The sequence below is a fragment of the Phalacrocorax carbo genome, chromosome 8, assembly GCF_963921805.1.
Source record: "Phalacrocorax carbo chromosome 8, bPhaCar2.1, whole genome shotgun sequence".
Taxonomy (NCBI): Eukaryota; Metazoa; Chordata; class Aves; order Suliformes; family Phalacrocoracidae; genus Phalacrocorax; species Phalacrocorax carbo.
The window spans coordinates 30352988-30376917 of NC_087520.1; the positions used below are offsets into that span (position 1 = coordinate 30352988).

The following is a 23930-nucleotide window of genomic DNA, read 5'->3' on the forward strand; positions in this document are numbered from 1 at the left end:
GAAACCACTGGGTTAGCATTTGAGAACATTTGAGAACTAAGGGATTTTATTTTGCAATCACTGGTACTCTCGGCTCTTCTGGATTCCTCGGTTATGGGTTGGGAGCTTATATAGGGTGGCATGTACTTGGCCCAAAATGTTAGCAGTACCTTTAATAATAAGTGATTTTAAAGGAGAACTTCCTACAGCAGAGGAGAATGCAGAGATATATACTGTGCTCTAACCAAGATGCTATGTCTCCACAGCGTACATTAGTCAGTGAGTTAAACAAGCATCAATATTAAAACAGACATTATCCCCTGCAGTGTATTTTCTTAGTGCTTTGTCCACTACAGCTCTCCAGTGATGAGGTTTCTAGTCCTTCTTGTTGGAAACAGCTCTCTTTTAATGTTTATTGTGGATGTTTTCCTGGTCTCTAGTGTAAAATTTTGTTCTCGGATCTCCTCCTGCCCTTCCCAACAAGTCAGGTGGAATACTGTGAGGGTGTTTACTGTGCAGGAACCCCTTGTAAGCGGTTTCTGCACCCTCCTTAGCTGTTCTTTAACAAAGATACATATAATTAGACCTTTTAACCTTTCATCATAAATCAGTCCATCCAGCCCATTAATCACTTCAGTTGCCCTCTTCTGAATTGTCTCTAATTTGTCATTGTCCTGTGGCTGGGGACAGCATGGTGACCGCAGCCCTGCGTGGAGGTTCAGTACCAGCCTGCTGCACCCAGGGACAGGATTTATTTATTTTGTCCCTCTTCCCCTTCCCCTGTGAGAATATATCTCCTACCCACTCTGCATAATCACTCCTTTAAAACATTTATGGAGATAATTTGCAGTCTCCTGCACCCTCTGTCATTCTCTGATTTGAGTTAGCAGAGGTTGAAAGGGAAAAGGATTGAATGTGACACACTTCACTTCCCTCCCTCCCTCCCGCTGCTCCCCACCCCAAAATAAACAACACAACTCTTCGTTTGGTGCATACGGTCATACTGAATGTGAGGAGAGAGGTAGCATTAGAGTGGAAAAAAGACGCTGAAAATATAATTGCTTAATTGTGAATCCTAAGTAGTGCAGGCAGCAGGGGCAGCCCTAACTGGAAGAAATCAGCGAGTCACTAATTCACACTGCCAACATCCCAATTAGCTGTGCAAATGTAATGTTTATATTGTTGGGGATGGATTACAATATCCATTGTAGAATGGAAAAAAATAAATTAATTGTGTCAGTGGAGCTGTGTAGAAAACACTCCTGCCACCCCATTAAACCATGAGAAGTAGCTTAGCTACTAAAAAAAGTTTGTTTTCAGGCTGATGCGCAAGTCTAACTGGGTTTCCAAAGAAAGGAACATGTTTTAATTATTAATTAGAAATCAGAGGAGTAAAAGAGTGGAAATCTGCTTCAGCTGGAGGTTTTGCTCAATGCTGGATTTCTCCTTAATAAGCGGAAACATTCCAGGCCTGCCTTAGTTAGCGGTTGGGTGCAGTGGCTTTACTCGGGGGGTAGACATCTTAATGCTTATGTAATTATCATGTAATTATTTTGTAATGTGGGATCAAAATTTTGCATAGATGGCATTCTTTCACTGAACTTGAAAAATAAAAAAGTTGTGTTCATTAATGCAGTGGTTCAGTCATTTTGGTTTAAGAAGCAGGGTTCCCTCATCCCCTTCCCTCTCTCTTTAACACACAAATATTTTGAAACAGTTTTAGAGATGGTGACTTCAAGATAAACAGAATTATTGAATTTAGATTTTGTTGAATATTTATCAGATTTCTTGTTGGTAATACTGCCTTTCAACAGAAGTGTCAAGTGGGTTGCAATTATCATCAAAGCTGCTAGGTACAAATAAGAGATGATCGTGTCTGCTAACACAGGGCTTGCAGGTTTGTAAGGGGGGATTTTTGTGGAAGACATTTTCCCTCTATGAATTTTCCTCCCTGTTGTCGTTGAACTTCTGGGATCAAAGTCGTTAAAGACTGATAGACTTTGTCAGAAGATGTTAAGTGGATTATGGCCCATCATAATAAATATTCCTGGCAGAGTGACAGGATATGTTCTAATGAACAGAGAGTGCAGAGCTGCCTCTTTGGACTTGTGCTTTCTAGTGCCTAGAAATACGCTTGAGCAGAGTCATACTCTCTTTACAACTGCAGACAGCTTATCGGCGCAGATGAAAATGTTATCGGGCAAGTGCCGTAGCTCTTCTGGAAATCACTGACAGCCTGGATCCAAGCTGAATCACAGATTAAACCTGAGAAATTATAGACCATACCAAGAGCCACTGGCTCTTGAGTTGCCACATGTTTGTAGATGCGTGTGCATCTTAAGGGGAACTGCCCATTAAATGGCTCAGCTTTAACAAGAAAAGGGGTTGGGAAAGAAGAGCACTATGACTCCATATGGCTCCCTCAGTGCAGCAGTAAATCCTTTTGTTAGTGGGGTGCAACTGTGAGGAAGTACAGAGCTGTCTCTTGATGTTGCTGTTTCATAGTGAAAAAACCCATGGACAAGATGGAGATGATATAGCTAATGTGAAATTGATGGCTTCCTTTTGGGTTATGGCTTTCATTAGCTCGTAGATGCGGCATTATGATAAACAAAATGTCTGACTTAACAGAACAACCATTAAGAAAATTTCAGTTGCCCTTTTTTCATATGTCTGCTGAAATGACTGTGTTTAAAGTGTTTGGTTTGGATTCACAGAAGAAGTTAAATACCCATATTTTGGGCCATTGAGCACCTGTTACTGCCCATAAGATTCTATATATCTTTCCCAAAACTTTGTTTTAAGAAGTCCATGGAAAAAGATAGTTTCTTAGTTTTTCTTTACTAAATAGGTGCACTGTACTGTCCTACCCCTTCTCTATGGTTTACTTACATGCTGCTTAGTCATGAAGGATTTGACAAAGATAGATATCAATATCAAGAAGGGACATAATGATTTGTTCTGTTCCCAAGGGCTAATTCTACTCGTGTGGATTGTAAGGTGGCCCTGGTCCCCCTTGCCCACTTACAAGCAAAGTTTTCCCTATTATCAGACAGGAAACCACCTTCATGACTTGTATTCTCCCAGCAGGTCAGGTTAAGCTTCATACTGTAACAGAAGTAAAAAGTAATTAAGAATAACAGGCAATCGTGATTAAAAAAATCAAAAGAAAACCTTCATTTTCAAGAGGCCATGCGCTGGTAAAAGTGTTCCCCAGCTGAACCGTGTGGATGGGTGGAATGTGGGAAACAGACTCGTGTTGGGAAGAGGCTGTAATAATTTGTGACTTGACATATTATTGCCATGTTTCCTTTTGATCATGCCAGGCATCCACAAGGCTCTGTCACATCCTTGTAGGAGAATGAATGTGGGTCTCTGTGATCTAAGTATCCGTTCAGAGTTCAAAAGCAAGTGGGTCCTTGGCTGAAAAAAGGTCAATTTCTACCAGGCATGTTTGTTGCCTTGGTCAGATGATAGAGTCGATGGATGATCCTGTCCCCTCCCTTCCTCTGCTGGAAAATAGTTACGGGTACTATTCTGAAGGCTGTTTTGCAGAGTGCCTGACAAATGCTTCATGTCAAAATATTCAACTTACTTAGGTGTTCATTGGTCACACTAATAGGGCTAAGCGGACTATCCATTCAAAAAGTCTGGACTTCTGCTTTGATTTGAAGAGTTGAATTATTCCTTTATTTTATGGAGGCTGCTTTATCTTCTGTGAAAAAGGAAACACAAAGGGTGCTGAGATGTATAAGAAATCATGGATAGTCTTTGGTTAACTTCAGCAGCTTCATGAAGACCTTGCAACAGGGTTTTAGGCTGAGATTAGTAAAAGAATACATACTGATATATTAGAAAGGGACATCATGAGGCCTCATGTGTGAGTGTGTGAGTCTGATGGGACTGCCTACACTTTGACTTCTCCAAATGTCTTGAATATATGTTTTTCTGTTGAGCATCCTGGCACAACTTTACAGAAGAGCTGATCTTCTTCAACAGACTATCAAAAACACTTCAGATCACTGGATACTCCTTGGCACCACAGATAGATACTGCTTGCCTCATCTATCGCAACTGCTGAAGTAATCCCTGTGACCAGGTTTGAAAGCAGCTTCTCTGTGACATCCTCAGCCAGACCACAAACCTGGTGTGAACAACACTGTTTAGCAAAGGCATTGTTTTCAGCTTGGTAGCTTCTTCATCCATTGCAACTTCAGAAAGCTCATCTGTTGTATGGGAGAGGATGGGATTAGCAGCAGTTGTACGCGCCTAGCACTGCTGTGTGATTTGCAGAGGTACTTGAGAGATGCCTGAAGGGTGTTTATGTTCATGTTGTCATTTTCAGTAATCAACTCTTATTGATTTTTCCAAGAAATCAAAGTTCTTTTATAGGAAAGAAGTATGGAGTTTTCTCTTTTATTGATGGATCTTTGATTTCTAAAAATTGCAGCAACTTAGAAGCCTTCTTGCTCTTTGGCCTCCAGTGCTTCAGCACACAGAGAAACCTGTCTTTGAAGTAGTGTGGGTAGTGTTTCACATGGTACTTTTGCTGATGTACTGGTTTTTTTTCTAAGCTATCCTTGGAACAAATTGCTGCTCCCTTATTCCATGAAGAATCCCACCTGTCTCAGTCACCTCTCAGCACAGGTGAACCCCAACACAGCCAAGATAACATGCATATTTAACTAGTGTGCAGGCAGCAGTGACCTTGAAAGCTTCATGATGGTAACCAGAGCACCCAGTCTGGGAGTTCAGAAGTAAACTGTTTGCATGTCCTTGCATTTCACATTACCAATAGAAATGTTTTTAATGGAATACATACACTTATGCAAACAATAAATTCAGGCCCACAAACACGTAAATACAGGTTTAGGTGTTGCTTAATCTTTCTTATTTGGGAAGGCTTTTGCAGCCTGCTACACTGCGGTGGGTTAACCTTGTCTGGCTGCCAGACACCCACCCAGCTGCTCTCTCGCTCCCACTCCTCAACAGGACAGGCAGACGAAATAGATGAAAAAGCTCATGAGTCGAGATAAAAACAGAGAGATTGCTTAGCAATTACTGTCATGGACAAAACGGAATAGTCTTGGGTAAAATTAAATTAATTTTAATTTATGCCACTGGAGGGCTGGGAAAGGGGGGGTTGTGGCCAGTCCAGTAATGGTCAGTCAGTGGTGGGTCTGTTGTGGAGCTGGCTGTGTCTAGCATGGGGCAGAGCCTGACCTCTCCTCACAGAAGCCTGCCCTGCAGCCCCCCTGCTACCAAATCCTGGACACATACACCCAATACATATACACACATTTCCATCCTGTGCTGTGCTGCACGGGACCCCTGACCCCTAGCCCCAAACAGATGTCTCTAACTTTTCTTGCCTGCTGTCAGAGTAAGTAGGTGATGGGCTCTCACCCGAATGTTGATTCTGAGCCTGGCTTGTGGAGGCCCCCTTTGACGCTTTGTTTTGGCTTCTTGCCTGGGTCCAATTTTTAAAGCACTGGGGTTGTTATTATTATGGCTGCTTCAGAATTCACTGTTCTGCAGACGTTGTGTTTCCTGAACTCTTGCTGGGTAGCTAGTTAGTAAAATGTCCCCAAGAAGGATGTGCCATCAGATGCAAGATCCGTTTCTGCAATGCTGGGAGGAATAACACACGGACTGCAGAAAGTTGCCTGGCTGTTCATATGTTAATGTCACAAACTGTGGCTCACTCTTCAATGCTTTCATAAGTTAGCCATCCCAGAGCACTATTGGGAACAAGTACAATGCACTTGGTGGGTCAAGAAAAGCCTTCATTGATTTTGGTCTGGATACCTGGTAGTGTATGTTAGCATGTGCGAAGCCATATGTGCAGTGTAGTAAAACCCAGTCTGGAATTAATACCTGCCTGGACTTTTCTGTGTACTTAGGTAGGAAATTCGGCTTTATCAATCATTCTAAGTATTTGTACTTAACTCTTCAGAATAAGTACCATTCAGATTTATGGACTGCTCAATTTAGTAATCTGAACAAAAAGAAGACAAAAATTATATCTGATCCATTGAATATCCTATCTTTTGGCAGATCAGGAAGACAAAAAAAAGTACTGAAGACTTGCCTGGAATAGAAATCTTCAGATATGATCATTTGATGTAGAAATAAGCTGGCAGAGCAGCAAAGGTTGCCTATATTTAACATTCAGGGCATTTTACTGCTAGATACAGTGGCTAACTCAGATGTCAAAAAATAAGAGACTTTGCACAAAAGCTGTTTTTTATTCATTTTGAGACACTCTTCCTAATGCTACCCAAACCAGCATGTGTTGGTCTAATGGCCCTTCTGTATCTCCCTTTTTAAAATCTCTGTAGCTGTTTGGAATTTGGAAATTCTTGATTACCCTGTGTACTGTAACATTTTAAACAATGCTTGAGTGTAAATGTATTTTGATGCCCCTGTTCGCTTTAAATGGCAGAAACACGGAATATAAAATAGAATATATTAGCAGTTTGCTGGCTTAAAAGATGACATTTATTGTGACACAGAAAGAGTTAATCCTAGAGTTTTAGCTCTGAGCTTAGTTTATTGAGCTTCTGGGTACACGTGTTAATTTTCTCAGATGAGGGATAATGGATGTCACTTGAGAAAACAGTACTGATTTGGGTTCTTTCATAGTTTGTGGGTTTATGTCCCACATGTTAAAGAAGTAGGCTCTGGGAGATTGCCTGAAATATGCCTCGCCTCTCAGCTGTACTAAAAATAATTCCTGCTTCCCGTATTTCTAAAGTAATTCTGAGATGCTGCAAACCTTATCAGCTCCTTGTTTAGCAAAAAGATTTCACTTCGGCTTTCAAATAGCAATAAGGGAATGGCCTTTAGGGGTGACTGTTGTATTTCTAAAACACTGCTTCATAAGAATGTACATGTGTTTTGGAGGTTTTTTGTTCTGTTTCATTGCTTTTGTTATGAAGTGTTCTTGGTTGGGTGACCTTCTTTCTTTGAACAGAGCAGCTCGCATTGGATTTTGGCAAAATGGGTTTGACAGTCCTTGCTTTACTAAGCACTAGCACCTAGATGCCAGTAATTCACCCTCTAATACCCCCACAAAACCTATTTATGCAGAACTTGACATGATTTGCAGTCTCTGTAAAGGAGAAACATAGGACTTAAGGAGTGCCTGGAATTAATTTTTTGATCTCCATTTCAGTTATTGGTTAAAGTATTAGGCTCTTCAGACACCTGAGCTGTTCTTGCTATAACCTCACACTTAGCACGTTACAACAGAGTCACACTATCAATTCTGTGGCATTCATGCGTCTTCCTCATAATGTGAAGGGGGAAAAATTGCAAGGGAAATTGCTGCCCAGCATCGGAGAGTTTAAGGCTGCCAGTTAAATTGATCTTAGTAGCAATAATAGTCCAATTTAAGCCAACACAATCACAACCTTTTTATTAATATTGGCGTACGATCATTCATTTTAACAGTAAACGTTGCCAATGAATGCCAACAAGCATCCTGAAGTCAGAGTATTTGTTTGAGGTTTGTGATAAGCAACACATACAGGTTCAGAGGCATTACTTTGTTTCCAGAGGCAGAAAAAAAACCGCTGGCAACGAATAGTTTTGATGGAGATTTTTTCCAGCACATATTTTAGGGAAATGTGTGAATGTAAAATTTTGTTTCCATGAATTCAGATAACATCTGCATTAATATGGTATATTGTAAGGATCATTAATGTTCAGAATACATTATCAGGTGTTCTCTAAAGCACTTTTGATAAGTCTTAATGATGCTTGCTGCAGTGTTTTTTCATCTTTTCTCTCCCTCCCCTTTTTTTCCTGCTTGATTGTAATAATGAATTAACCCAGGTGGTAGACTCTATCCAGAAAGTGCCCAAGGGAAATATTATTCCCTAGTACCAGCAAACATCACAGATAGTCATTGAGATCACTGTGGTGGTTTTCCCAGGAGAGATGATCTTGGCTCTCCCCTTGGGTGTCTGGACCTACCCTCCATTTGCAGTCTAATAGTTTGGCTTTGGGAGGCGATGGAGAAATGGCAGAAACAAACAAGATGAAAAACATAAAGGGGGGAGGAGGAGAGAAGCCACTAATGCATGGTAACTTTTAAAATTACTGATTTCTGCTAGAAAATAACTTGTCATAGAAAAAGATCCTGGAAAGTGTTTGAATCATTTGGAGATTAGTAAGGAACACAATGCAGTTCAAAACAGCAAGGCTGAGCACATGCAAAGTTAAGAGATTTTTCTCTTTGGATATTTTGGGTTAGAGGTCGGTTGTGATTCATGCTAGAAAATATTTTCAGTTTTTTGGGAATAACTGATATTTGCCCTTGCTATTTGTGTTTTATAGCTCTCTCAATTTGCACTGTCAGTTAGGAAACATATTTTAAAAGCCATAGTTTCATAGTCCTTTTTATGCCATCCAATTGCACAGAAAAGCAAGCTTTAAAGTAAGCATCACACGTGTATTGTAGCTTCATAGAGTAGAGATGCCATATAAAAGAGCAAAAGTGAAAACACAGGCAATGGTGAAAGAAAAACATTACAAATACCTTCAACTGAGCAAGTTCTTTGTAGTAGTGAGTTTGCAGAGTGTCAGGTATCACTCACTGTGTGCCATTAAGATTTACTGGCAGTAGCCAGTGTCTGCACCACAAGCAAGAGTAAATCATGTTGGCTGTTTAAAAGATGGTCCCTTGTAAGTTTACCCAGGTTTACAAGCACATGAGAAGAAAGGAGTTCTTTGTTTTCTTATTTTTCCAAATCTCCGCTTCATTCAAAAACAAAGCACCCACGAAGAAAATGATGCTGTTAGGTTGCCTTTTGGCTATACTGTATTGAAAGGTATACTTTGCAAATGTAATCTGTAAAAGCAAATGGTTTACAAAGGGAAAGGAGTCATGTTGTTGCACAAAATGGTTTCCATTTTCAGTACCAAAGCTTATTTAAATAATTTTGTCGTCTGTTCCCCCCCCTCCCCCCCCCCCCCTCCCCCCCCCGCCTTAAAGTCTTTTCCCAGGCAGCAGTCAAACGTGTGCCCCGTTGCCCCAGAGCTGGGTGCATGGTGTGGGGAGACATTTCGCAGCAAAGGGTGATACCAGTGGGGACGCTTGAGCGTGGCTTCCTCACAAGTGGCCATTTTTGTCTGAGACAGATTTTTTCTGAGGCTGTTTCTACTTTCTGAAAGCACTTTCTATCATCTCTTAATCTGCCCACGTCTGCCCCTTTTAGGCTGCAGCAGTCCCTTAATATTCTCCACGGATGGGGCAAGACGGGAAAGACACAGTGCAAGTCTCCTAAAATGGAAATGAAAAACCTAAGTGATATCTGGCCCGAAACTGTTTTAGATTTCTCTTGGGAAAAAAAGGCTTTTTAGTGGTCTTTTACTTCTGGGAGCACAGTTTCCCTCCCCAGTGAGATGCATTTTGTGTCAGCTGTTTCTATATTAAAAAAAGTCTCCTGAAATAACTGCTCTAGGCCTGTCAGCATCTGGCAGTCCTCTCCCCCTGAAGCAGGCTACACCAAGGTCCCGCACGAGCATAAAGGACCTCAGCCTGTCTTGCCCCTGTGGAGCAGAGGGCGCCCGGCCCGGTCAGGGTCACAGGTGGGGCAGCCCAAATGGATTGTGCTGTGGTTGCTTCTATGTGCCTGGCCCAAGCACACCCCCACCCCCCCCACCCCCCAATTAAATTTCTGTTCTTGTCAGTCCTTTAAACCTCCCAAAGTCATTTGTTCTCCCCAGAGAATCAAGGGAGAGGGGGTGGAAAGGTAAAAAGAGAAAGGAGGAGGAAAATAAAGAAAGGCTGGCGGGGGGACAGGGTGAACCAAAAATGAGTAAAACAGAGCTGCTGAATCCAATAGCCAAGTATTACATTATAGACTCCCAGTTTGGATATAAACAAAATGTTTCCTTAGAGCAGAACCACATCCAAAAGTTAGAAAAATTGTTTTCCAGAGCTGAAACAGCAGTGCTCTCTCCTGCCTCAGGAGAGACAGCTTATCCCTTGCACCCCTCTCCTTACCCCTCAGCCCTCTCTGCATAGCTGCACATGCATCAGCCCCTAGTTTGCACTGCGAGCTGCTGGCAGGATGTTTTTGAGGGACTGGTTATTTTTCATAGTGGGATCCCTGGGTGATTTCTGCTGCCTGGGTGAAGCAGCTGGCCGTCCTGACTCCGGCAGAAATTGTGCCTCTCGCTGCTGCTGAGTCCTTCCCTTCCTCAGGCCAGGCCCATGGCTGCTGTTGTGGCCGCTGCAGCTGAAAAAGCCCAGCACCTCACACTGGGACAGGCACCATTTTCTGCCACCCACCTTGTCTTTGCTGGCTGCTCTGGGCACAGCTGCCTGCCTCCATCTATACAAATCTTGGGCTGATTTCCATCATCTTCTCATGGCACTGTGTTGACTTTCCATTGCATCTCCATGGCCCTGATTTAATGTGACCTAATGTGACCAGCCAGCTTTGTTGATCTTTTGATCAACGTTGCTAAATTTTGTGGGTTTTGCAGGCTGGTGGTACAGCTTTCATGGCACTATGTGACAGTGACCACTCCACAGTGTCTTCTCCTAAAGTCCCTTCAAATGGGTTGGGACAGAGCAGGGCAAGGCTGGGTCTCTTGGTGGGTTTCAGGTCAACCAAGTTCTTGGTTTTGAGGAGCCTGCGTCTCTTAAAATATCATTCAGCTAAATGAAAAGTGTTTTCTAACAAAACAAAAAACCCATGCCAAAAGAGCACGAACGTTGTCACCGAAGTTAATATAAGTAAGGAAATTAATACTTATAGTTGACCTCCAATACCTAGGCACAGTAGGATGTAGCAAGGAAGTAGTTAGAAAGGCACCATGGTGAGCCTTAGCGGTGAATTACTTTATTTTTATTAACTTTCTGACAACCTCAGTGAATTTCCTTTCTTTTTATGAAGTGATTAAAAAAGCTAATCGGATCATGTAATTAAAATACATAATTACACAGTCTCAGAGTTTTTAATAATTACTGTACATGGTAAATATTGTTACCTGATAACACTTTGCACAAAAATTGTGACAGGAATTTGTGTAGGATGGTTAGGAGGTGTCTGCTTTCTGGTGTTTACAATGGAAACTTCTCTAATGACATTAGATAGATAGTAAAATGTTTTAAAATTGAAAATATAGCAAAATTCTAAAATAATGACTCAGTTGCCTTTTTATAACGCTTTTATATGTATCGGGCAGCTGGTATGTGTTGACACAGTGTGTGTCTGTGCATTTATAATGGCTCTTTTCTTTGTGCTCACACCTCTGCTTCACATTTTGTTAGGTACCACCCACTGGAAAACAGGTGTTTTGATACAAAGCAAAATAGAAAGGAAAAAAATCAGATCAGATCCAGTATCTTAATTTCAGCCAAAGAAAGAACTGAATTAAGATGGAGTCACTCTTAAGCCTGTGTACAGCGACTTCAGAGTAGACATGTTGTTGCAACCTTCTTGATGTCAGGTAGCCAGGAGGTCTGGGGCTATGGTTATGTTCATAGGAAATCCAAAGATGTAAGGTATCATAACCCTAAATAATGGGAAAATAGATTTAAAAAAAAAAAAAAACAACCACAAAAAAAAGTCTGATGTGTCTTTAACAATCAGCTCCTAGGAGTCCATGACCTCAACCTCTAAAATGCATTGTTTGAAACTGTACACTTAATGTTGTATGTCAGCCTAATATCTACTACTCAGAAGATTAGTTTTATACTCAGATGCTCCATGACTGAGGTGGAGTTTCCTTTTTTCTACAGAAGACATTGAACTGCTATCTTAAATACAGACAGATAATTCAATCTTGATGGGGACCCAAGGCTGGTACTTCCATAACTCCTGGTACACATACTATCATGTGCTAAAGTAATTCTGAGATAGAGGAAGTGGAATTCAGTCTCACAAGTAATTCTGGCAAAAGGTGTGAGGGAACATTTACTGAATTTTCATACAAACCATTAATTTGTCTATTTTTGTTTGTTTTTGCAAGAGTGAGACGGGCTAAAGATCCTATTTCAGACTGCAGTCCAGGTTATCTGTGCCCAGGAAATGGTTTTATCCTGAAAATTTTTGCCTTATTGGACAGAATTAAAATAAATAATGAAAAAGCCTTCAGAAAAAAAAAAAAGTGACTTGTATCTGGGCTACCTTGTTCTGTAAATCCCCTATGGGAGACACCAGCATTGCCCAGTCTGTGGTTCCGTCTGGGCAGGGAGCTTTGACTGTGGGTCTGGGAAAGGGGCATGACAAAAGCAAATATATTCCAGGGAGGGAGCAAGGGTTTTCTGGCATTTAGGGATACTTAGGATGGTAGAGTTTTTGTAAGTGAAGCTGATCTGAGCTTTAAAACTCTTTGTGTTGGTTATGGAAACAATAATTTTTCCTTTCCCCGCCAAAGTTTAAATTGCTCACTCAGTTATGACTGGCTTATTGACAATGTATCTTCTTTTAGACAGCCAGTGTGTGAGCTTATGCGGCTTGAAGTCGCTGTTTTGCCTCTTTATGGCAGTAAAGATGGGATGCAGTCTCTTCCAGGTATCTGCCAGTTGCATTTCAGTAGTAAGTTTTTGGTAACTCCTGTCTGCCACACTGTACGTGGGGTTTCTGTGCATGTGAGACAGTCCACACCAGACATGTAGGTGCAGGTGCAAAACCTCTTCACATCTGGAGAAAAAAACAACAAAAAAATTATTAATTCACCTAGGGTGGGGAGAGGGGCATGTGTTTCCAGTCATTAATTGACTGGAGATGGTTTCTTGAACATGTCTGGTTCTGGAGGTGCATGTGTATCTATCAGACCTCTGGCACCTGATTTCCTTGAGAGTTTTTTGGTTTAGTTTGGTGGGGTTTTTTTTCCTTCTTTTTTTTTTTCTTCTGTGTTTTGTTGTTACTGGTTTGGGTTTTTGACCATTTTTTCCTCTGCAGGAAACATGCCCCTGCCCAAAACACCCACTTCCAGCTTTAGTGAACTTTAGCAAACTCCTCTATAGAAAGTCAAATGCTTTCTGTACCTGTAGTATCAAGATGCATTTTTTCTAGAATAAATTCAATATCTCTCTCTCTCTCTCTCCTGCCTCCTCATTCGTTTTACTGAGTTGTTTAGTCTATTAACATTCCCGGATATATTTTGTAATATAGCCAGTCCTCCTTATGTGGGTAGGGACAAAGGTATTGGCTATAGCTTTTCCCTTTATTTCATTTAATTCTCTGATATCAGTGGCACTGTCTGTGTGAGAATGCTCTCAGATAGAAGGAGTGCTGTTTGGGAGAGATGATAGGGAAAGAGATATTTGCAAGTGCCAAGAAGTTTTCTGTCCCTCCTTCTCTTCAGGGATAAATTGAGATTATTCAATGTATGCTCCAACAGTAATTTTAATCCCATTTAAACAAATAATTGTGCCCTGCACCTTTCCTCATTATAAATTCACTTTCATGTATCTGTGGCCAAGGCACAGAGACAGTTACTAACTAGAATAAATTGTACAATTCACATTTGTGGGAGGAAAAAACCAACCACACACATGCAGTCAGAAGGAAACCCACATTGTTGGTTAAACTAGACCTATCTGAATACAGTCAATCAGCACCTAAAACTGTATTAAACAATTCAGGAGGAAGACACCTTTCCTATTAGGGAACTTGAAGGAAAGTGCTGCCCTGTTCTGGTACGTGGGCAGAGCATGGTACCTGCAGCTGAGGGTGGAAGTGCAGCCATGGCTGGAGGAGAGATTTCTGCCAGGCTCTTGGCAGGAGCACAGCGGGGCCAGAGGGGCTGTCGTCTCCTGGTTGGATTTTCTCTGGCTCCCCAGCTGCACTCCCCCTGCCTGCCTGCCTGCACTGATGAGCATCCTCCCTATGGGAAGCTTTCTCTGGTGTATGGTTGGTGCTGGCTGACCTCCTGAGAAGCCCCTGAAGAATTCAGAGAGGCTCAAAAAGTCTCTCTGCAGACTCATGCTGTAGGAGACAGGGCACAGTGTGGGCTGATCTTGCTGCCTGGTGCCTGCAGGATAGGGCTGCCTGGTGCACCATGACCCTGTAGTGCTGCAGAGTGGGCACTGCTGGGGTCATCCCCTGCAGTCTGCACGGGCGCTTGGGGAGGTCGGGTGTAGGATCCCTCCTTTGGCTGCACCAATGCAGGGGTGAGCCCTGGGAAGATAGACCTTAGCTGTCGCTGCAGCTCTTCTTTTGAAAACCTGAGAGTGCAGTCACACAATTTGTCACTGGGCCCTTCAGTCAAAAGAGCAAAGAAGTATTGGAAGAAGAGAGCAGCTTTTGGCAGATGGTTTCGTTGTGTTGTGCAGTGCAAGTCCTCAGATCACAGATGCTGCGTCACTGACGGTTAAACTTGAAAGGTCTCTCATGCAGCACGTTTGTTGTAGGGGAACACTGATGTACTGAGAAAGATTCTTACCCAGTGGCAAACGCTTTTGTTTGCTTGCTTGTTTTAAAAGCCATGTCTTATTTAAAATGATGGATACTGTTAGTGAAAAAGAAGTAGCATTATCATACAGTGTGGAATACACATCTCTCCTAGGCAAGCCATGCTGTTTGGCTTTCATCTTGCATAGCACAAAATCTATAGTTATTTTCCTTTTAAACCTTTCAGTTATTTCTGTCAGGTATTGATAAGTGGAGAACTTCCTTCCCACCTCTGTTTAATGCAGGTCCCCTCAGGCTAGTCACAAACATGGTACAGATTCGTGACTGATGTTTATCTAAATGATACTCAGGAATGTACTTCATATTCAGCAGTGTGCTTTTACATTTGTGGGTGGGTTTTTTTAATTTTAAATGATTTTTTAAAAAAAATTGTTCACCAACAAACCCAGAGTCTTAACTAATTGTACTTTGCCATAATGCATACTATCCCCAAGAAATGGGAGATTTGCTTAGCTGGAGCAAACCCTGTCTCCAGGCTTGGGTCAGGTGGAGCTGGTGGCACACGACCCCCTCCCAAACCAGGTGGATGAAGGCCTCAGGGAGCTACGCTCACCAAACTTGTGGAAGCTGGGATGTTTGCAAGCGCAGCTTCATTTCCATTCATGGTGTTTGCATGAAATCCTGACTTGGAATTCATGAAAGGGACAGGGAATACATGCATCTTTCTGAAAATACATTTATGTAGAACTGGCTATATTTCACATTTACACTATTTGAGTTTTCAGAAGTGTTGAGCAACTGCTGTTCCTATTGATTTCAATAGGATTGATGTGAATACATAACACATTTGGAAGTCAGACCAATAATGCATATGTGTAGCTATAAAACAAGTTACTTGATACTGTCTGCCACATGTAATTTATTGATTTTTCTTCCCTTGTTGTTTGAAGGCAGTATAAAATCTGGATGTTGTTGATTTTTATTGTTTTTTTATTGCTGAGTAATTTCAGCCAACGTGTTTTTCAGCATTAGGTCTCTTCATCGTGGACATCAATCTGTTAAGTTTGTAAGTGCGTCACAGTTTTCCCACCTAGATCAAAATGAGAGTCTGGAACAGCCTACTCTTTTTAACTTAACAACCTGGTTTTATTTTCCCCAGCAACTTGCTCTAATAATATGACCAGCTTTAAATTCCTCAGGCTAGCAAGCCTGGCAGTAAAGTCCTGTGCAGGGCTGAGGTTTGAAACATGAGGTTTTTATCAGGTTTAGAACATGGCGACTGACATCTCTTTTACTGAGCACTGATGGAAAATACTTATTTGGAAGTACTTTTCATATGTTAAAGACAGGGACTGCAAACTCATTTTCCTAGAGGTCAGGTCACTGCATAGCATCATTTGAAGATCTCATCATAGAAAGCCATCCTAGCCATACAATCACTTTTGGTGACCCCAACCAGAAGGCACAGAACATTTGTGGTGTCTGGTCCCAGTTTTCTCCCCTTTTAGTGGTTCTTTTGGCTCTGAGTTGATACATGGCTGAAGAGTTGAAACAGAGCTCTGCAGAAATGGAAACACCACTCTAATATTGTCTGCAACAGACAGCACAGAAGCAGATATGCCTTTGTCTTAGCAATAACAGCAGCTTATTGGAGAGGTCTTGGCAAAACTCTCTTTGTCCTAGTTTGCCACTGCCCCAGTTTTAAAGGGACTTGCTCCTCCAGACTGCTGCCTATGCCGTCAAAACAAGCTCTGACTTGATTCTGCACAAGCTGGCTATCCTGTGGGAAAATGCTGCCTGTCCTTGTCAGCGCTGACTTCCAGGCCTCCCTGTTCACCGTGCAGGATATGACCCTTAAATAAATTTTATGAATGAGCTAAATGGATTGTAATTGATGACTTCATCTTCCCTTGAAAGTACAATTCAGAAACATGAAAATGAACACAGTAAAGCATTAAATTAAATCACACTGATCTGGTAAGTTCATGGAGAAAAGTCTGTCTTTTCTTAATTTCGGCTTCTGTATTCATTAAGTTTCTCCAAACAGCAGCTAGTCTGTATTTCTGATGCTCAGTTATAAGCAGGAACTGAGGGAAGGAGCTTGAGCCGAGTCTGCCTGACCGCACGTGCCTGAGGGTACTTGGCAAAATAGCCTGAGAACAGGTGCCTGCTGTATTTGAGAGGTGCCCGATCAAATGGGAGGGAGGAAATCATAAATCTAGGAAATTAATCTCATGCATTTCATCTTACCAGAAAGGCTCTTCTGCTGTCCACATCCCCGTGAGTGGTTCAAGTCTTGATGCCCGGGTTTGCGCTGTATGGGAAGCACCCTCCCTGCTAACAGTAACAAAACATGAGGAAGGGAAAACATCTTTATGTATAGATGAAAAAAGGACTTTCCTTGTCTGTATTGCAGAGAGCTTTATGGAGGCTGATGCTCTTCCACTGCCCTAGGCTGGATCTTTGGCTTTGCAAAGGGGGCAGTGTAGGGGCCAGAGGTGGCCCCAGTCCTGCTGTGGCGAGGGCAGGCTCTGCAAATCTGCCATGGGGTCTGCTCAAAACATTGCAACCTACCCCCTTGTATCCTTAGGTTTAGGTAAAAAACAAAGCAGGCAAAGCTTTTAACGCATAATCAAGTGCTGAAACCATGATAAATGTTGACATCAAGTAGCAAGAAGTGCAAAATATAATTGTGTGAGTGTAAGGCCAATAAGGTCATATCAAGTTTGTGTTCTGGCTAACGTAATACAAGAAAATATTACAAACAATTGGCATAAGTATTACCATTTATTATAACTAATTTTGTAATTAATTATTATAAGTAATAATTATTCTACTAGGATTATTTTCCTCAGGGCTTTGTCATTCCTTATGTTTGAAAGTTGTACATGTCATAGCTGAAACTCTCATTTTAGAGTATTTTCTCAGTGTGACTATTGCATCTGGGAGGTGTACATGTGACCTGATATACAGTTTTGTTCGTTTACATCTTTCTTACAACATGCCTTCTTGCTAAATGCTGTGTAGGTATCAAAGCAGGCAAGAATGGCAGAGGCCCCTCTAGGTAGCAGGGTAAACATGAGCAGCAAGCTATTAACATCTTTCTGTTAATTCATTGATGATTTTGCTGGTATGATCTTCTAATCTTGCTTAAAAAGCCTGAATATGCATTTGAACATTTCTGAAGAGCAAATTGCTAAGCAAAATATATGTATTATCCTAACATTTTGGTAGAAATAGGGTGAGTAATTATTGATTCAGAAAGCACGACAAAACATCACTGCATGAATTAGCAAACAGCTGTTTCTAATTTGAGTTTAGAACTGTACACAGAGGAACTTGTTTTAGTGTTCACTCCTTTCATTTATAATGAATTTTAATCACCGCTACAGGTGAGAAAAATGTAGAAACAAGCTTGTATCTTTTGGAAGAAACAAAGGAGAGACAGATGCTAACAGATTTACAGTCTGTGATAAAAGGAATGTTTTGGTACACTTTACATGTAATTAGAGTGCAGCTGTTTTCAGTCCCAAGTCCATGATGCACAGCAGAATGTAGTATCTGCTGCTTTTCCAAAGGGAGTACAGAAAAACAGTGATTCAACTCTGAAAGCATTTAGTTTATTCCTAAATCTAACATAAAACTTTCTCCTCCGTCCCTTATTGTGCCATTTATTGAAGTATGACAGAACTTATTTAATGATATGTTAATTTTTTGTTACCAGCAAAATACTGACTGTTTGACATAAGAAAAAAATAATATTAAAAATAACTTTCTGATTTTATCATCTGTACAGAATTACATATCATCTTATTGATGGTCATTACTGAGTCCTGATATCTCTGCTAATGGGAGACAAGGGCTCAGGCATGTGTTACTCTGGCTGAGAAAGTTTCTCTGTATCAACTAAGCTTCAATAGACATCTTTGTGCATACTTTTAACTTGCAGCAGAAAAAAAGACTGATTAGATGTATCTTTGATCACTCCAGAAAGGTTTAAACAAAGACAGTGAGGTTTAAACTGTCTTTATGTAACAGTTTATCTGCAGCAGACATCCAGCAAGTTTCATGTTTGAAATTCTGTACTACATCTTGTGCTGATTTTGTATTCTAAATACCAAGCTACTCTGCATGAGAAAAAAAATTACATTATATATACTTTCCATTGAGCCAGACGTCTGTCTGTCTTTTTCACTTCACTTGAAAATATATTGCAGTGCAAAGCTGAGAAGTTGGAAAAAAAGTCACTAACTGTTGGTATTTTAGTCCATCAAAAATGCTTGCCACATAAGCATATAATTAGGTACAATTGCATTTTTCTCAAGTCACAGATAATAATGAAAGCACAGTCTGTGGTGCCACTTATATTAGCACCTCTTAGTTTTTTATCCAATTTTAGGTTTGCTTTGAACACTTTATATATATATTTTTATATATATACTTTAAAAATGGCAAAGTGCCTTAAGATAAAGAACTATGAAGACTGTTTTGTGAAGAAGCTAATGTTGCTGAAGTATGAGGCTGCATATAGAGTTCTTCAGAGCAGCCTGGACTTCCCAGGGCCCCTCCTTAGTGCCTTGGTTAAGGCAGTTTTGGGAGACAGTTGCATGACATTTTTATAGTGATAATTAGAAATAAGTTGTAGAAACCTTTTTTCCATTGTTTGGTGAAATGTGTTTGAGTGCACATTAATGCTGGGTTTCAGTCACAGCCCAGCAGTTACAATACCCTTCAGAGATAGGTGCAGTGTCAGCTTTCAAGAGCTGGTGGTACGCAGTCCACTGTTGCCATCTGTGACACATTGAAAATGAATGTCCAGTGAAGCTAATATATGCATAGAAAATTAGGTTTGGAATGTTGATGATATTTTTTATTATTTACTTTGTTATAACTGTGTGGGAAATGTGCAGGAAAATGGGGCTAAACACTCCAACAAAAAAAAAAAAATAAAAAGCTATCACAGTGCACAGAAAATATTGAAACTTAAAACATTTGCTGTGTAAACTTCATTTGCATTGTTTCACACCAGCACTGCAATGCAAATGAGCAGCGTATGCTCTGTGAGGTTCTTACTATAATCCATTGTAATGATTTATCCTGGGCTTTAATACATAGTGCAGCAATGAAGAATTTGCTGTAACCAGTACTGAAGATTTCTCAGTCCTCAATCTCTGTGTTGCATTCTCATAGTTAAGTATCTGTGATTATAATAATTTTTGAAGTTGATAGCATTTCTATCAGGCCTTTCATTGGAGGATGTCTCAGGGTTTCACAGCTATACAGAAGTAAGCCCTACAATTTGCCCTTGAGGAGCAGATGGCTTTTTTTCTATTATGGAGATGAGGAACTGAAACAGAGTTCAGAAGTGTGTCTTATGATGCCAAGCTTGTTTTCAAAAGTAACTTACTTTTTTGGGTGCTAGAATTCCATCAACTCTCAATAGCCTAAAGCAATTTGCATGCTTTAACCATTTTTAACTTGTGTGCCACGGAGAGGCTGGGAGAGAACCAGGAGTCTGAACTTAAATCAAACAGCAATCCTTTCCTCAACAATTGACTTTTGGTTTTTGTTTTTGTTAATTTAACTATTTCTCTTGTGCACTAGCTCTGTGCTAGAGCAATAAACCCAGTAGAGTAAGAGCACCTTCCAAATCTAATTTCCTCAGTTTATTGTCCTGTATGGAGATGCCTTCTGGGCTCAGGTGGGGATACTTGAAGTTGCCTCTTTGGCCAAACCCTGGGTATTTTGTTGATGCCTGGGCAGGCTGTATGGCCTCTTCTGAGCCCCGTGTTTGTCAGTCTGTGCTGCTGTTTGCACCCAAACCAGCTGGAATAAACTGGCCTTCCATACCATGCTGACCATACTGAAATGTGCCTGCAGTGTGGGGGGATGTATGGAGGCCCTGTGGAAGAGCCACCCAAAACCTCCATATGTAAGGGAGAGAGTATGGAGATTTTTCACTGGAAGGGAACTTGATGGTGCTCTACATTGGTAAACAAGAGGGTTTAGGCAAGGGTGAACTTCAGGTCCAGGCCAGCAAATGGGATCTCTATGCATACCTTTTGTTCTTAAGTGAAAAAGCAGCTGGCTGGGGGTAGCTGGGGTTTGTGCAGCCCCTGCCCACAAATGCTGACCCCAAGGCTGGGGCTGCACGGGTGACCGGGCAGCTGAGCAAGCCTGTCCCTCTGTAACCGCTCCAAATGCGTCTCGACTTAAACTCCGGCAGGAGAGTAACGTTTCAGCTAGCTTTGAGCAGGGAGATGGGGTAAAGTGTTTGCAGGGACTGTGAAATTTTGTCTGGTCAATTTTATTTCTATTAGCAAAATAACTTTGAAATAATAAATATATATCAATGTCATCAGCATATGCTGAGACAACAGTGATGGTTACTCAGTGCTGCAATCTGTGATGTGCTGTTTGTCTCCTTTCTAAGAGACATCACGTTTTTTTAAGACTTCATTTTATTGTTTTAGCTTCATGAGTATATTTCTGAGCTTGGTTTATGTTATCTGAAAGATAAACAGAGAATGAAGTATGATTTATATTGCAGTTTGGCCAAATTGCTCTTATTAGAAGGAAAAATACATTTATTCAATACATTGAGGCTGGAATTAGCTCCTCTGTGATGATGATAAATGCTTGCAGTCCCATAAACGTGCTGAACATTAAGTTGCTAAATTACTGTACCACTTTTAGATTGATTGTCAAGTTTGGCCCTTTAAGCTTTGTGACACATATATACTGAGGACTACTGACGTTCTGAGGCTTCCTTAATGCTCTTTTTTTCCTAATTAAACTTTTTATTCAATTTTCTTACCCTTTTAATACTTGTTTTGATTCTCTTATGCACAAATGACAAAAGCCTTGCACCAGCCATGTGATTCTCTGTTTTAGAACAGTCCCACTTTGCAGGATTAGCCATTTTTAATGACTTTAATCTCCTTTTTGAAAGTGATTTTTCTCATTCTGCTACATTCCTTTGATTGCATTAATGTAGAATTATTATTCTAACCATCATTGCCAGACATGTATACCACATCTAATATATATCTTCCCACTAAAATATTACTCTGGTAAAATACCTTAGAATTTCCTTCTCAGTTCATTATAAGTCTTTTCTTCAATTCAATATGGCAAGTTAAAATTAACAGGGCTCTTTTTCATTCCATAAAGACATTAATGATAATGAGTTTTCCCTAATTTCTTCAGTTTAGGCCTCTAGTAATTTAGTATCTTGTTTGTAAGGAAGTCAAGATAGGTTGTTCCTTGCGCTTAAAGTTTCCTTATTCTTTTTAATTTGTAAAAGTATGGGAAAACAGTGCAATAAAAAGAATCTAGAAGTTAAACATGAAACTCGCTGAAAGGTCTAAATCAAGCTAACAAAAGACGACAATCTTTGCTTTCAACTGTCTATGTAAATCCTTCCATTTTTATTAAAACCCAGCTTTTCAATCTGAGAAATGTTAATTTTTTTGAATCCAAATTTTATTAGCACAACAATGTCTTTGTGCATCACTCACGAAGTAATACCAGCTTTCTTTGATTTTGTTTTCTGAATAGCCCAATATGTTTGAAGAGCAGCAGCTGGAGGGAAACTGGCCCTATTTGAATGTTAGAGTGCATTTTGAGGTAGATGGGTTTGTTTCAGAGGAGAAGGAGACTTTCTAAAAGATTTGTGCAGTTTGTGTGGTGGGGCAATGTAATGGTTGGCATACGCACATATGGATGCAACAAAGTTAAAGCAATTGGCCCAACCTGTGTTACCACTGGATTTGGCCCATTGCATCTGAAGTTTCAAAGCTGAACGATGAAGCTTTATTCACTGGAGCCGTTTTAAGTGCTCAGAGTTCTCCCCAGACAGTCCTTCCTCTGTGTGCCACAGGCCAGCACAAGGCATGAGTAGACTGGCTGCAACAGGGAAGATATTTAAAATACATGTATTTTTATAATAGTTTCTGGCAAGGTGATATTTTAAATTGTTTTAATTACAGCCAGTAAGCCAAAGTAGAAAGTAACACAATGGCGGTGTGCTTTTTTTCCTGTTGTTGTTTTTCTTCTTTTTTCCCCTGGTAGACAGCAGTAGCAGTAGCAAATGCAACATGTGCTGCCCTAGTTCAGGCCCAGCACCCCCCTCTTGCTCCCCTTTGTCTCCTTTCCCCTGGAGGAGCCCAGCTGGCGAGAGGAGGGAATTAGCCAGCCCTGAGCTACCAGCACCTCCCCAGGGCCCCTAATCCAGGCGCTGGCAGCCAGCTGCCTCCTTCCCTCCGATGGCCTGTGGCTGCAGGTCCATGGGGACGGAGCCCTGGATGCGGCTGGCGGCAGAGCTGGGAGGACAGAGCAGGCGGGGTGACAGGGGCTCCCCGGGGGCAGAGCAAAGCTGTGCTGGCAGCAGGGCAGGGGGCAGAGGTGGCTTAAATTGGGAACATGAGGCTTTGTTGCAGCCGCAGAGACAGACTGGTTCACAGTTGGGAGAATGAAGCCTGAGAACAGTTCATGTAAAAATCAGGGGCTCGTTGCCTGTACTTTTGGTTCAAGCTCAGCCAGGCTCAGAGGAGTTAGTTGAGCACAAAGACCTTGAGCATCTTTGAAACGTGGCTACTTGCTTAGAGCCAGGGTGCGTTTCGGGAGCAGGAGGAAGCACATTCTTGGTGTCCAGCCTCGCTCTGGAGCAGGAGGTTTAGTTCAACAGGGGAGTGGAGCTCCGTGGGGGGCACAGGATGAGGGGAGCGGGCGCACAAACTGCATGTCCTGGAAAACAGGCAGCCTCGTTGTGCCGGAAAAGTTGATTGGCATGCTTAGTTTGGTTTGTCCAAGGTAGCTCCACTCTCTTTTCCTGGGATGAAAAGGAAGGTCTTTGCAAAAGAAACAGTGCCACAGGAGCTAGCGCCTTACGGTGGTGATATCCTCATTAGCTGTGCCTTTCTTTGAGAGCTTCTCTGCCGTACATGTGCTCTTCTCTGCCTGGTGACTCTGTAGTTGGCAGGCACGAGGAGTGTACGTGTGGCAGCCTACATGCACAGTTGGTGATTTTTTTTATTGGTTTGTTTTAGTAAGAGCTGAAGTAGGAATATTAAATGTTTTAAAGGACAATGTATCTGGAGAACCGGTTCCTTTTTTGAATCTCCAAATCTATATGTGGGCAGTGCCTTCCCTCATTTACATGAATTTTATTTTTGCTTCATTCCGTGGTTCAGTTCTATATCGGACTAGCGGCATTTTTGCTTTCCTCAGCATCTCTGCATTTATTGGAATTAGGATATTTGAACTCGCTCTCTTCTGTTTCTTGTTAACAATTCTGTTTATAAAAGCTGCCAACGTTTTATGTATTTTTCCTAAAATGACTGTTTTGCTGCTAGAGTTGGTGCTGTGTTTCTTTACTGTAATATCAAATTATAAAATATTTTCCAAAGCCTCATATTGAGCAAAGGAAATAGTTATTAAAACAGAGGCTGGGCCATTGTTGGTTTATCCTGAAGTTGATTCTTTTGTGATGTCTTGAGATCTCCAATGGTGATTTTCTGGGCTTTTTAAGTTTGTTTGGTTTTGTACCAAGCAGGCAACACTACCTTT

At 41.2% G+C, this 23930-nt stretch overlaps 1 protein-coding gene across 4 annotated transcripts in view; it reads left to right on the forward strand.

Moving 5' to 3' along the window:
• Positions 1-23930, forward strand: part of ZNF423 (zinc finger protein 423) — a 234598-nt gene that overhangs the window by 109631 nt on the left and 101037 nt on the right. The window lies entirely within an intron of this gene.